This window comes from Equus quagga, chromosome 7 (genome assembly GCF_021613505.1).
Source record: "Equus quagga isolate Etosha38 chromosome 7, UCLA_HA_Equagga_1.0, whole genome shotgun sequence".
Lineage (NCBI taxonomy): Eukaryota > Metazoa > Chordata > Mammalia > Perissodactyla > Equidae > Equus > Equus quagga.
The window spans coordinates 14,343,145-14,356,252 of NC_060273.1; the positions used below are offsets into that span (position 1 = coordinate 14,343,145).

Below are 13,108 nucleotides of genomic sequence, written 5' to 3' on the forward strand. Positions count from 1 at the left end.
AGTGTGCCCTAAAGATGCAAATTTTAGAGTCATCAGCCTAACGATGGTACTCTAAGGGTAAGTGTGAGAACAATGTTAGAGATAATTGGCTCAAGGACAAGAAAGTTAGAAGTTTTTAAGTAAAATTAGACAAATTAAAAAACCTAGAACCATCTGTGTTAAAGGCCCTTAAAACATCCCTAGATACCCCTTCGGAACCATCAAGTATGCAACTCTTGCCCCCGGGCTTCTAATTAAAGCTGCCTTATGGGGCCCGCCCGGTGGCACAGTGGTTGATTTGCACATTCTGCTTCAACAGCCCATTGTTCACTGGTTCAGATCGCGGGTGTGAACGTGGCACTACTTGGCAAGCCATGCTGTGGCAGGTGTCCCACGTATGAAGTAGAGGAAGATGGGCATGGATGTCAGCTCAGGGCCAGTCTTCCTCAGCAAAAAGAGAAGGATTGGCAGATGTTAGCTCAGGGCTAATCTTCCTAAAAGAAAAAAAACAAAACTGCCTTAGAATCTCAAGCGCCACACACAGCAGCGAAAAGCCTTTCGATCATTTGTAAAAAAGAGATTGCAAAAGAGCTTCTTCTGTTGTATTTGCATTGCATCGGTGCTGTTTTCTGATTTTTTAATAAAATCACAATTGTGCAATATTTAGGCCACCCTGTAGTTTACATAGGCGTTTCTGGACTTGCCTTGGGGAAGTAAGAAACGGATGCCATCTCCACTGGAAAACAAGTTCTGAGGCATACACTTTGGGAACACAACCGGCTGCTTACAAGTTAAGGATTGCCATCGCATGATTTTAATCAGACCCAAACCCTAACTTCAAGTTTATAATGTAATAATAAAAGTAGTAGCACTAGATAGTGTTGTTTATTGAGCATCTACTATGTACCAGGCATTTTATACACAGAATTCTAATCTTCGCACAGGCTTGACGGGGAGGTGTTACTCTTCCCATTGTACAGATGACAATACCAAGCCTCTGAAAGGACTGTGTGTCTTGCTAATGCACCAGATCTGCCTTTCCTTAGATTTTCCAGGAAGTCTAGTTATTCAGGAAGCCTTATTATTTATTGGGGCATTTCCCTTAGCTCTCCCATCGGCTCACCTAAAAGTAGAAACCCCATCTCGTTCTTTTTTTTTTTAATCAACTACAGTTTCCAGCTTATAGTGGGTACTCAAATATTTATTGAAAGAATAAACTAGAGACACACCTACAACTACATATAAAACGGATTCATTAAAGGGGCAGAAACAGAATTCTAAAAGAATCCTGGGAAATCACTTAGTCTAGAGGTCATTACCTGGCTGGTCCCAGGTGAACTATGGCTTCAGGAGTGTTTTGTGCAGTTTCCAAATTCTGCCAAAAAAAAGAAGTTATATTAGTTCCCAACATTCAAATGTCAGAAAATTGCAAACAAAAATCCAGATTTTTTTTTTTGCTTCCCTTGAAATCTGGCAACACTGGACCACATTCCCACAGGTTAACAGGGACAGAGGGGCTGAGGAGGGGCACCCCTTAGCCCCATTTAGATTTCCACCTGGGCTCCTGAAGGTATTTGAATTTGCATCCGCAGCTGTCGAACTTCCTTATTACAGAATTGAGAAAACCGAGACCCAGCAGAGCAGGCGACTTGCTATTGAGGTGTCCAGACCTCCTCACTCCCAGCCTCTTTCCATACCCCACTGCCCAGGATGCACAGGTGATACTGAACCTGTCCATCTCAAGTTCGTGTGCAAGATGCTCAGTAAGCCAATCACTGAGACATCTGCTGGGAGATGGAGAAAGGTTTATTCAAATTGGCCAAAGTGAGAAGGTGGGAGGATGGGTTCTCTCCAATCCCCCTTGACAAGAGAAGAGAGCTGGGGGCATTATAGAGCTAAGGGGCTTGGCAGGAAGAATCTTGCAGAAACAAAAGGGTAATCGGTGTTTCTTTCACTCCCAATAAGTCCCTGGGCAATCTGACTTCTGGGGTCTACAGCAGTTGGGGGAGGGTTATCTGGCGATCATAACTCCCTTGAAGGCATTCTTCATCTTCTGTAAACAAGTTCATAAATCCTTGTGACCCCAGAGTCACCCTTCAGGTTAAATAAGAAAACAGCAAATTGACAAGATTAACTTCTTTGCATCTATGTGTTGGGAGCAAGGTGGAAGGGAAATCCTGTTCTTATTGAATATTTACACTAACCCTCAGGTACCGGCTTCACTGAAAGTCCGTATTTGCTGTAACTACACACAAACACACATATACAGAGATGAACGTATAGCCACATCCCACTTTCAAGGTGGCGAAAAAGACTATGTCGATTGGGTTCATAAAAAAAGATCTCGGCAGTTAAAAAAATTGCAAGGCAGAAAGTTTCTGTTCCCTTTGGTCACAAAGCCAGCCTATCCTAGTCTGGAGTTTGTTCCACTTCTTCAAGGAGATAGTAAGTCCAGGTTAATATTTATTCCAGTTCTGAGTGAGCCTTGGTTTCACTTTCTAAGTCACTCAGCAGTGATCTGGTGAGATGTTGAGAAATGAATGAAATAAGAAATTGAAGGGTGGGGTGGAGAGAGTCAGAAACAGCTGCCTCGTGGGGAGTCCTCCAATGGGAGGAGCTGTGAGACAATGTGTCAACTAATAATATAGTGAGTGGAATATGTCCAGAATATGCCCAAATGTTAATTAGAGTGTTTCTTCCTCCCTTACTCACTCTGCGGGGCTCCCTTAAGGCACTCACAGAATTTAATTTCCCTCGCTGTGGTCATTCTCCTCTCCCCCAGCCAGAGCATCCATTGCTGAGGGGAGAAGGAGTGTTACCAGAGAACCAGAAAAACAAAAGCAGCAACCTCTGGACTGGTTCAGTAAATCATTGATCCACAAGTCAGGAAGTTTGAGAGACACACTTCAGATTGCACCTACACCAGTGCTTGTCACCCTGTAATGTGCTTGCGAGCCATCTGGGGATGTTGTTAAAGGCAGATTCTGAATCAGCAGGTCTGGGGTGGGGCCTGAGATTCTGCCGTTCTAACAAGCCCCGTGGTGATGCTGATGCTGCTGGTCCGGGGACCACACTCTTGAGTTGCGAGGCGGGAGAGCAGCCACCAGTCCTCAAATTCGCCTCCCCGTTTGAATCACCTGGGGGATCTTTAAAAACTACTGATGCCTGCGTCTCCCCACCAGATTCTGACTTCATCAGTGTGACGGAAGCCTGGGCATTAGGATTTTTCACAGCTTCCCAGCAGATTCTAGTACGAAGCACAGTTTGAGGAGCGCTGCCCTCCGCTAGAGCAGTTCTCAAACTTCCGTGTACCTCGGAGTCCCCTGGAGGGTTTGTTAAAACACAGAGATTGCTGGGTCCCACCCTGCGGGGTTTCAGTTAGTCTGTGTGGGGTCTGAGAATTTGCATTTCTAACAAGATGCTGCTGATCTGGGGACCACACTTTGAGAGCCACTGCCTGTCAGCTGGGGAAGAGGAGAGGGGACACACAGCTGTGTCACCCAGAGGAGGCATTGATCTTGACTTCAGCAAGCACTTAAGTAAGCATATATTGCCAGTGCCCAGAAGCTATGTTGGCTGTCCTCTTGTCACCTGGAAAGGACTGTCCACCAATTATAGCCAGTCTATGGCACCCACTTTATGCCACAAGACTTACCAATTCTCCAATTTGTCCATGCCATGTGGACAACCCCTTGTGCCATAGTTCAGCCCAGTTGTAGCCCCTCTGGAACAGAGGGTGGTGGCCTTGTCACCAGAGAGGTGGCGCTGATGGGGAGGGTGAATGTCCCCACCTGGACAAGCTGGAGATCTCCCACCAAGTCTGATGGTGGTAGAAGACCCACTCTGGCTTCAGTAAAAGCCCATGATTCCAGTCCACAGAGATGGTTTCGCTACCCAGGTTCTTACATGCCGGGTGGAAGGACTGTGCTAAAACCATAAGGACATTGTGATGCGGTTGAAGAAGAAGAATTCTTTTATGGGAACCAGTTGGAAGAAGCAGAATCGCCCCTGAAAACACTGAGCCCCTGATTCCGAAGAGTTATTTTCCGAATCAGCGTAATGTTTCCTCCAGCTTTTTTTTTTTTTTTTGAGGAAGATTAGCCCTGAGCTAACTGCTGCCAATCCTCCTCTTTTTTTCTGAGGAAGACTGGCCCTGAGCTAACATCTGTGCCCACTTCCTCTACTTTATATGTGGGATGCCTACCACAGCATGACGTGCCAAGCGGTCCCACGTCGGCACCTGGGATCCGAACTGGCAAACCCCGGGCCACCAAAGAGGAACATGTGCACTTGACCCCTGTGCCACCAGGCCAGCCCCTCTCCAGCTTTTAACTCATTTTTTACATTAAAAAAAAAAAAAGAAAGAAGCATGCTATGGATCTACAACTAAGCTTCAAGATGGAGCAGAGGTAAGGCCCAGCAGCTCTTTTTAAATATTTATTTATTTTGGACCGGCCCAGCGGCACGACAGTTAAGTTCACACCTTCTGCTTTGGTGGACCGGGGTTCGCAGGTTCGCATCCTGGGTGCAGACCTACACACCACCTGTGCACCACTTATCAAGCCATGCTGTGGCAGGCGTCCCACATATAACGTAGAGGAAGATGGGCACGGGTGTTAGCTCAGAGCCAGTCTTCCTCAGCAAAAAGAGGAGATGTTAGCTCAGGTCTTATCTTCATCAAAAATAAAATAAAATAAATTAAACAATAAATAAATATTTATTTTTATCGTCCCCAAAGCAAACTCCTTGATTTACCTATTTATTTTCTTTCAGGAACATTTTCATAATCAGTCATCTGAGTTAAGTAGCACTTTCCATCCTTAGAAGAAACTAGCCTTGGAGATGTGGGGAGGAAACCACCATTTATTAAGCATCTACAATGTCTTGGGGATTCCACCAACCTCCTTGTGTCTGTTAGTTCATGTATTGCAGTAGAAACCTCTGTTATTACCGGGAGTATGACTGACTGGAATTTTGTTTGAAAAATATATATATTTTTTTTGCTGAGGAAGATTTGCCCTGAGCTAACATCTGTTGCCAATCTTCCTCCTTTTTCCTTTGTTTAATGTGGACCGCCACACCACAGCATGGCCGGTAACAGATGACTAGTGTAGGTCCATGCCTGGGATCTGAACCTGGGCTGCCGAAGCAGAGCGTGCCAAACTTAACCACTAGGCCACTGGGGCTGTCCCTGGAAAAAAGATTTTTTGAAGCAACAGAGTCTATTCAGATAAAGCATTCTCACAGAGAAAATGATGCAGATGTTAAAGAAGCATGTCCAGCTGTGAATGTATGTAGGCCATGAAGCCATAGAAACCTTCTGGACCTTGCACTCTGGCCGTCAAAACTCTTGCTGAGAACGGATTATTTAGTTACACTACAAAGTTTTAGCAATTGCTTCTAATGGTTTTTCCAGGCCTGTGGGGACCAGGCAGGGTTGGTAGGTGGTAAGGCTAATTTTTGCCTGCTGGCAGAGACTTTAAGTATTGTTTCTTTGTTCTGTCTTGTTATATGTAGACCATAAATTATATAGCAAGATGAAGCCATGTACTAGGCAAGCGACCGATTTTTTTTCTCCAAAACACTATATCAGACATTGACCTTGAAAATGACTATGTTCGTTTATTTCCTAGGTATGTTCTGGGACCTACTACAGGGTTTACGAGGGGGAGCAAAATAGACACAATCCCAGCCCTCAAAGAGCTTCAGAGCTGGCACCAGAAAGAGATCCTACGAGTAAATCTACAACCCCATGCCATTCATTGAGACTCGTCTCTTTGTTGTAGATATACAACCCCAAGTGGTACAGATGAGAGAACAGAAACAGGGAGATCATTCAGATTGGAAGTCCAGGGACAGTGACTTTAGCTGGGCCCTAGAGGATGAGGAAAAGGAACTAGAGAGGAGTTGGTGAAGGGAAGAACATTTCAGCTGGAAGTGAAAGGTCCTTGGGGTGGGAAGGAACGTGGCAACTTCAGGGAACTGAGAGAAGAGTGGTGGAGGAGAGGGGCGGAGGAGTTCTCCAGACAAAGAGAACCGACAGAAGATGTATCTATATCTACCTATCTATATCTATCTATCTATTTATCAGAAGAGATTTATTATAAGGAACTGGCTCATGCACTTATGGAGGCTGAGAAGTCCCACCCTCTGCTGGAAACCCAGGAAAGTAGATGGTGTAGTTGCAGTTCAAGCCTGAAGGCCTGAGAACCAGGAGAGCCAATGGTCTGAGTCTCAGGAGAAGACCGATATCCCAGCTCAAGCTGTCAGGCAGAGATCGAGAATCCTCCCTTCCTTCATCTTTTGTTCCATTCAAGCCCTCCACTGATTAGATGAGGCCCACCCACATTACAGAGGGCAGTCTACTTTACTCAGTCTACTGATTCAAATGCTAATCTCTTCCAGAAACACTCCTACAGACACACTCTGAATCCTATTTATCTAGGTATCTGGGCATCCTGTGGCCCACTCAAGGGGACACATAAAATTAACCATCACAGAGGGTGACGGCCGGAAGAGGCGAGAGAGGTGGGCAGGGATGTGTGGTTTGTACTGTGTCAACTCGGTGAAGGTAGAAACGTGTTTTCTGGAAGCCTCTCCCCTGGTAGATTGGCTGAAAGAGGCGAGCGTGAGTGCACCAGCAGCAGCCGTCACAGAGGCTCCTGGTGGTCAGACACACTGAGGGACGAAAAGACACAGAGACATCCCTGGGTTCCACTTATCCTTGCTCTCTGCTCTGCATCCAGCTCTTCTGACTGCTGACCCCGTGGACCAACGGTGGCCGCTGTCCCACCACCGGCCGTGTAGAAGGACAACTTGCCATAGAGCCTTCCCTTGACTGTCCTATTTTGGTGGCCAAATGTGCTTGGTGGCTCGCATGGCCTGGCCAGTGCCTCTTTGATCCTCCAGCTTCCCTCCTGGACCATCCTTTCCCCGGTTCCTCCTCCTGCTCCATAAGGTCTAATTCCTAGAATAAATCTCTTATCCCATAACCCAGAATGTTGCTGCTTTGAGCCCCGACTGATTCACTGGGCCAGACCAAGTAGGCCAAGGTGAAGCCCAGGGAAGCTGTCGAAGGCCCCTGAGCCTGCATCTGTGGCTGGGGCTCCTGTGACTGCAGCCAGGGTTCCAGGTCCCCAGGATTCTAGACAGAGCGGGGCACGGTGCAGACAGAATTGCCACCCGTCTTCCCAAGAGCGGGTTCCTGGTACATTCCTACCTCACTAGGGAGCGCCATTATGATTTTGCTCCTCAGTCATGGCAAGAAGTGTTGTTAGCATCCAACAAGTAGAAGGACTAAGGAGCAGGAGAAAAGACTCTAGTCCTTTATTTGTATAAAGGTTGGCAGGTTTGTATACAACACCTTTGGCGTAGGCGCAGGAACAGGTTCAATGAGTTGACTTTTAGACTGAAAGCAGCTGGAGATCTACCCTCCAGCATGTATGTCCAACACTCCAGGGATACGTGTGCGTAACTGGGCAAAGGAGGCAGTAGTGCCTACACTTGACAATCAACTGGGGGGCTTAAAAAATATACAGATGCTCCACTGTAGACCATTTAAATCTTATTTTGGCAGGTGAGGCCCAGACATCTCTGGTTTTTTTTGTTTTTGTTTTTTGTGGGGTTTTTTTTTTTTTTTTTGGTGAGGAAGATTGGCCCTGAGCTAACATCTGTTGCCAATCTTCTTCTTTTTGCTTGAGGAAGGTTGTTGCTGAGCTAACATCTGTGCCAATCGTCCTCTATTTTGCATGTGGGACACCACCACAGCATGGCCTGATGAGCGGTGTGTCAGTCTGTGCCTGGGATCTGAACCTGCGAACCCTGGGCCACTGAAGCCAAGCATGCAAACTTAACTGGTATGCCACTGGGCTGGCCCCCAGACATGTCTCTTTTTTTTAAGAGTTCAAAGTGATTCCCAAGAGTAGCCAGGGTTGAGAATTGATGCAACTATAGTGAAGAGGTTGAAACAAGGAGACCTGTGGGCCATATCTGATCCAAGATGTGTTTCAATACACAGTATTTTCCTTCATAAATTTGAATTCACTGCTAGTATTGAAACAAAGAGATTGCAAACACAAACCTGAATTTCCAGCTTTTCTCCTTTGAATACGTAGAAGGATTGGCAATACTGGGCCCACATTCTCACGTGGCAACAGTAGTTAAGAGCTGAATAGGAGCTTTCCTTAGGGAGCCATGGGCTCTCCCATTTGCCACAGTCCCCACCAACCCCTAATACTTACCAAGCTTGTTTCACTCATTTTATGGTCTGCCTGTCCACTGTAGACATTGGATTTGGGGACCTTGCAGAGATCAAGAGTAGGAGTCAGTGAACTATAGCCCTTGGGCCAAGTCTGGCTTGCTGCCTGTTTTTGTGTGGCCTGCAAGCTAGGAATGGTTTTTACATTTTGAAATTGCTGAAAAAAAGTGAAAGAATAATCTTTCAGGACACATGAAAAATCAGATGAAATGCAAATTTCGTTGCCCACATTGCAGTACAGATCACAGCCATGATTATTTGCTTATGTGTTGTCTGTGGTGCTTTGGTGAGTTGAGTACTTGCAACAAAGACTACGTGGCCAGCAAGACCTCAAATATTTACTGTCTGGCTCTTGACAGAATAAGTTTGTCGATTAAGAGACTAGGATTTAGGGGCTGGTCTGGTTGCACAGCGGTTAAGTGCACACGTTCCGCTTCAGCGGCCGGGGTTTGCCGATTTGGGTCCTGGGTGTGGACATGGCACCGCTTGGCACGCCATGCTGTGGTAGGCGTCCCACGTATAAAGTAGAGGAAGACGGGCATGGATGTTAGCTCAGAGCCAGTCTTCCTCAGCAAAAAGAGGAGAATTGGCAGTAGTTAGCTCAGGGCCAATCTTCCTCAAAAAAAAAAAAAAGAAAAAGAAAATGGGATTTAGAATCAAAGAAAGCTAGGTTTGAACCTCAGATGTATTATTAACTGAGAGAATTTGGGCAAATTACATCAGCTCTCTATAAAATGCAGAGAAGTCTTACCCTGCGGGGGACTGTGGTGGGGTGGATTAGGTGACTATGCGCAGCCCACAGCTCAATGCCTAGAGCAGAAAAAATTGTACCCAACAGAAGAGTAAGACTGAAGATCACCCTTTTTGAGACTGATAGTGTTTATCAGTAAATGATGTTAAACGAACCAGGGTTCTTTAACTCTAGGAAAAAATATTCATTGCTATTCCCTTAAATAGGTTACATTATTATGTCATTAAACTCACTTTGCAATAATTCAGATTGAGTTACTTTTCTACGTTAGATATCTTTTAAGTGTGAAAACTGCAATATTTGCCAAATAAAAAAATCACCTCTTACTCATCACGATTATTTATTCGCTTCATGATCGTATTAAAGCCTTGGAAAGAAGAACCCATTTAGCGTGAATAGTAACTTAGTTGGGGAGAAAGTGAACTATTCCCCCCGAGTGGAAGCTGTCTTTTTGATGACACTACGTTATATTTTCCATTTGAATTTTAGTAATTCTCTAGGATCTGATATTCCCGTTGTCAAAAAAATGAATTTTCCTCTGTTTGATCAAAGTTGACCAAATAAGAGACTTGGCTATATATATTTTTAATCCGATTAAATCTTCAGTGCACTGATTATGCGCTTAAAATACATACAACATAAAATTTACCATTTTAACCATTTTACAGTGTACAATTGCGTGGCGTTAAGTCCATTCACAATGTCATGCAATATTATGCAGCCCTAACCACTAACCCTGGCAACCACTAATGAATTCACCTATTCCAGACATTTTGTTTAAGTGGACTCATAGAGTAGGTGGCTTTTTGTGCCCGGCTTCTTCCATTTAGCATCGTGTCTTCAAGATTCATCCGTGTTGTAGCGGGTACCAGTACTTCATTCCTTTTGGTGGCTGAATAATATTCCATTGTATGGATATACCACATTTTGTTTACTCATCCATCCAGTGATAGGCTTTGGGTTGCTTCCACTTTGGGGCTATTGTGAACACTGCTATGACGAACACTCATGTACACGTTTTTGTTTGAAAACCCATCAGAGTTCTCTCATCAAGACCCTTTCAGCCAGTGCTTAGGGTCTTTGAAAAAACAGGACTAGTTGAAAGGACAGTAAAAGGACTGAGACCTGGGTGAAAGGGTCTTGATGATACATTTATTTACTTGCTGAATGCCTGTCTCGTCTCCTCGAATGTAACGCCAGGCCTGTATCTGGTATGTTCACAGCTACACCTTGAGAGCCTGAAGATACAGATGGACAATGGCCAGATCACATATCAAAACAGAACTCTGACCCACAGTCTGCAGCAACCAGCTCAGGAAACCAACCCGTTATCTACAGACCAGCCCAGGAAGCCAGCCTGCTATCTCCAAATCAGACTTGGAGGAAGTCAGACCGCTATCTCCAGCAACCAGCCCAGGAAGCCAAACAATAACCCCTGCAGCAATCAGCCCCAAATGGCCAGGGATTAATTAATAACTGACAGCTTCCCTAATTTTTGTCCCGCTTCTAACATAGGACCAACCAGTGACAGCCAAACATGCACCCCTAACCAATCACATAGGACGTCCACCTCTAGTTAGCCCGCCTACAGCTTCCCCATGCCAACAGCCTCCACTCAGGGGGCATCCAGATCCTTCCCTTCTCTCCACTATAAAGCTTTACAGTCCTCTGCCTGCCTGGATCTCTGCCAAACTGCAAATGATGGGGGCCGACTCCCTTGCTATAGCAAACTCTGAGAAAATAGCCTTTGCTTGTTCTCATTCGATAGTCTCTGTTTATGCCCACGACCTCCATCCCCTGGCCAGGGCCTGGCACGCACAGGGCATCTGGACGGTAACTGTTAATGATGTGTACACAGACTGCTGAGGAGGGAGCAGTGCAGTCCTTTTGCTGTGCCCCACCCGGTCACTCAAGACCACAGCACACTCTATGTCTTATCCCAGCCTCCCTGCCCCAGAACTCCAGACCTGCTCACATACTGGCCGACTCACATCTCCATATGGACCTCCACAGGTCCCTGGGACTCAACGTGTCACCTCCTCTCTTCCTCCTGCAGCTCTTTGCCTGGTTTCCTCACCCAGGATCGCCCTGAGGGCCCCGCCTGGAACGTGGGAGTCAGCCTACCTCCTCCCTCCCATTCTCCCCACCTATGATCTGCCAGTAAGTCCTGTTGGTTCTATTCCAGAAGTCGCAGTGAATCCACCCCTCCCTCCAGCTCCACTCCTGGGTCAGGCCTTCATTGCAGCAACAGCCCAGAACTGGTCTAGCTGCCTTGAGTCTGACCTCCTCCAAAACAGCCGGGGGACATTTCCATTTTCCCATTTGTGACCAGGAGACTCCCCTGCATAGCAGCCTGCCAGTCACCATCAGGTTAGAGTCTAACCTTAAGAGAAGAACCTTTCTGGAGCCCCCAGACCTGGTGCCTGCCCACCCATCCAGCTTCAACTCCGGTACAGCCAACCTTCTAGCCACTAGCACGTGACAGCGCTGCCTGCCCTCTCAGCTGCTCCCCGCCGGAGCCTCTGCCAGGCTCGCCTCCTGCCCGCCCTCCCTCCTCTCACCTACTTGGCAGGTAGCTCCTCTTCAAGCCTCAGCCAGTCACTGTCACTGCCTCCCCGGGGAAGCCTCCTTGCTGCTGTGGCAGACCTCTCCTGATCCCTGATCTCTCTGGGCTCATTACCCACGGGTGAGATCTGCTGGTCAGTCCCCTCTCTTCCCGTCACTGTGTCAATTCCTTGAGGGCAGAGATTTTACTTTTTGACCTTTGTCATCTCAGAACCGAACATAGTGCCTGGCACTTGGCAGATATCGAGATGTCAATATTTGTTGAGCAAATAAACGTTTGCTAAAGAAAAGAGCTGTATCAGGGCTGGATCACACCACAGAGTTTAAGGCTCGTAGCAAAAAAAAGGGGAACCCCGTCCCCAATTATTTGGAAAGAATTTGATATTTGATAGTTGGGCAAAAGCAATGAAGTCATCATTCTGAGGAAATAGAGGAAACGAGAACTTTCTGGGACTTCCATACATTCCCTTTGCTGTCTAGGGTTTTTTTCGATTATTATGTTTTCAATTTTACTTATAATAATTTACACATGCAACTTGATTTTGAATAAATTTCAGGACTATTGAGGATACAAACATAACCTTTTATTACCTTTATTTTAGGACTAATGGGAGAGACTTCTTTCATACTTCTTCCCTTCCTCCCAAAAAACGTCTTAACCTCTGTTGAGTAAGTGTATGTTTTTAATCATGTTTTCCTCCTTGCCTAGCACCCATGAAGATCAGAGCTGAAATTGTGGCCCGTACCCCAGTGTGTGCATTTCTGACTGTTAACTTCTCAGATTATTAATTTACCTTTATTTTTCTTCTTGATTTCTTTACCATTATTTTTCCAGCTTATCTATCCTTGTTGTTGTTTTAATTAATAGATAATTTTTTTCAGCGGTTTTACAGAAACAGCAGGTTTACAGAAAAATTGAGCAGAAAGTATAGGGAGTTTCCATACACTTTCTCACCCCCCAAATTTCCCCTGTTATTAGCAATTTGTATTGGTGTGGTACCTTGGTGACAGTTCATGACTTAGTATTGATATATTGTTATTAACTAAAGTTCATAGCTAACATTAGGGTTCACTCTTTGTGGTGTCCAATTCTATGGGTTTTGACTAATACATAATCATGTACCCACCATTTCGGTATCACACAGAACACTTTCACTGCCCTAAAAATCCCCACGCTTCACCCATTCGTCCCTCCCCCACTTGCTGTTAGTTTTGTTTCTATTTTGAGTTATGTCAGAAAAAAGACAGAGAGGAATCATAATCATTTATTCCATCACCTTGTTATGAAAACTTTCAGACATCCCTAAATGTTGGAAAAATGATACAATGAGTACCAGTATACCTTCTACCTGGATTCAACAACTGTTACCATTTTGTCACTTTTGCTCTCTATTATTTATTATTTTGATTTACTTATTTTATTTTTCTGAGCCGTTCGAGTGTAAGTTGCAGGCATTGTGGACGGTTGATCCCTAAATGCTTCAGTGTGCATCTTGTAGGAATAAAGACATTGTCCTGCACAATCTTGATGCCATTACTACACCTAAGGAAATACT

The 13,108-nt window shown here is 45.5% G+C and overlaps 1 long non-coding RNA gene across 1 annotated transcript; it reads right to left on the minus strand.

Moving 5' to 3' along the window:
* Positions 1–417: 417 nt before the first annotated feature.
* Positions 418–11,684, minus strand: LOC124242820 (uncharacterized). The gene is made up of 3 exons (XR_006889512.1): positions 11,553–11,684; positions 1,299–1,354; positions 418–473 (listed from the first exon to the last, which is right to left on the minus strand). It is a non-coding gene; the product is annotated as an uncharacterized LOC124242820 (long non-coding RNA).
* Positions 11,685–13,108: the final 1,424 nt, after the last annotated feature.